Source organism: Myodes glareolus, chromosome 12 (assembly GCF_982192425.1).
Source record: "Myodes glareolus chromosome 12, mMyoGla1.1, whole genome shotgun sequence".
Lineage (NCBI taxonomy): Eukaryota > Metazoa > Chordata > Mammalia > Rodentia > Cricetidae > Myodes > Myodes glareolus.
In genome coordinates, this window is record NC_142037.1 from 2,806,970 (window position 1) to 2,809,538 (window position 2,569).

The window sequence follows — 2,569 nt, forward strand, 5'->3', positions numbered from 1 at the left end:
GCAGAACACAGCTGTGGGCGTCCACACTCTGCTCCTACTTGGAATAACTAACCTTTCTTTCTCTTTCCATATCGTCTCCCCTTTCCAGTGACTGCAGACTTCCGGGGGAACAGTCAGCGAAGCACACAGTCTGTCAGTAGAAACCTGGTAGGCTAATCATACCATTGCTGTGGACATCACGTTAGAAGAAGCTACCTGTCCCAGCAAACACAAACATGACCTGATAGTCAGGTGTGTGTGTGTGTGTGTGTGTGTGCGCGCGTGTGTGTGTTAAATGAAAAGCAGAGAGGCCACTCAGGGTACACTGAGGACAAACGAGCTGCCCTCCCCAAACTTAGCCATTGTTCAATGCCTGTGCCCATTCTGCTTCCATTTTCACGCTCCTGCAGGGTCTTCTCCTTGGAGTTGTAGTTCCTTGAGGTTCCTTCTTTTCTCACTATGTAGCTCAGGCTGGCCCAAACTCACAGTCAAGCTGCCTTTAACTCCCTGCGTGCTGGAATCCTGGCAGGAGGCGTTCAGCCCAAATAGACTTCGTATTTGTCTGCTTGAGATCTCTTGTGGATGTGCACAGGGATCAGAAGTTAAGGGGTAGTGAGAGGGCTTAGCTGGTAAAGCCCTGAGCAGAAGGTGGGGTGAGAAAGGGGATCTCAGTGGAGTAAGGGAGACTACGCCTAAAGCACATTATAGCCTTGTGTGAGCAGTCCTTACCTCGTGCAGCGTCATCAGCAGTGAGTGTTTACAGCGAAGTCTATTGTAAACGCTGCTCTACTGACAATGAGAAAACTGTATTGCATGGATTTCTAACGTTGTTATAAAATCATTCCCTCCGCACATCGAAACCAATTCCCTCCAAAACCCGTTGTCTTGTTGATGTCCTAAGAACCTCAGGGTTAAACTGCCCTAAGCAGCAATGTATTGTTATGGGCTAACAGACCCTTATCAGAGCTCAGATGAGGAAAGCGGGGTTCAGTGTCCTCCACAGACTCTTCTGTGGCAGCTGGGAGGCCCTTCCTTTGCGAGCACACATCTACGTGAAGCCAGATTTACATAATTCAACCAAGCAGTGAAGCAGAACGGCACAAATGAAAGGAGGTCAGGAAATCAAGATGTCAGCCACTAAAGAGATTTTGAAAATATAAGCCGGCACGAATTTCTCTTATTAATCTTTTTGTTTTGAAAAAGATAGACTTACACACCAGACCTGGTGACACACACCTTTATTTAATTCAAGCACTTGGGAGGTGGGGGCAGGAAGATAGGAGCTCCAAGTGATCTTTGGGTCCACAAAGAATTCGTCTTCCTAAGCAACAAGAGACCCTTTTTCAAGACTGTCTCATCAAAATCTATTGCAGGAATTCCCTAAACAAAATAAAAATAAATCAAAAATTAGGATTACTTCAAGAAAGTATGTTATTTATTTAAATATATACTACAATAAGTAGTTTACTTGGTTTGCTAGATTTAAATAATTTAGTTCTATTTTTTTTTGTTTTCATTTTTCGAGACAGGGTTTCTTTGTATAGCTTCGGTTGTCCTGGAACTTGCTCTGTAAAGCAGGCTGGCCTCTAACCCAGATAAATTCACCTGCTTCTTCCTCCCCAGTGCTGGGATTAAAAACTTATGCCACCACTGCCCCGCAAGTCTTGACAACTTTTAGAGTATACATTGACACCACGATTCAAATGTATAAGAGATCAGTGGGGTGGTGAAGCAAGGTGGTTCAACCAGACATTCAAGTCTTGACGACCTGAGTTTGATTTCTTTAATCTATGTAAAGGAGGAAAAAGGAAACTGATTCCACAGAGCTGACCTCTGATCCCCACATCCATTCTATATTCCTGAACAGAATTTAAAAGAGGGGCTGAAGAGATGACTCGGTGTTTAAGAGCACTGGTTGCTCTTGCAGAAACCCCAGGTTTGCTTCCCAGCCTCCAAATGGCAGCCCACAGCCATCTGTAACTTCAGTTTCAGGGACCCAGTGCCCTTTCCTGGCCTCAGTGAACACCAGGCACAAACAGGGTGCATATACAGCCACACAGGCAGTGCTCAAATACAGAAATAGTTTCCATTAAAGAATATGAGGAACTAGAGTATTGCTTTAGTTAGTAAAGCGTTTGCCACATAAGCTCCTAGACCTTGAAGAAGAGCTTGGGGTAGTGTGCACATGCAAAACCACTTCCTCCAGGGAAGACCTGCCTCTCAAAGGCTTCCAACCTTCTTAGAGTGCCACGCTCTATGCACCACGGGTTCAACCCGTGTGCCTGTGGAAATCATTTTACGTTCAAATCACAGCACCCAGCAAATGTGTCAGGATCAGAATTCCCACACCGAGACCCTGAGAAGGTGAAGCTGAAGGTGCAGGGAAGACTTCAGGATTCTAGTGACGCTAGGACCATGGGACATCACCTGAGAATAGCCACAGATATGCAGTAGAGAGAAGCCGTGTGCGTGTTTCAGGGTGCAGAGTTGAGGGGTGTGGTTACTAAGGTTGCTATAGTCTGGATGATCCCAGCGTAAGGCCCGAAAGCTGGACACGGAGCGTCAAGATTTGATGTTACTTGCTGGATTT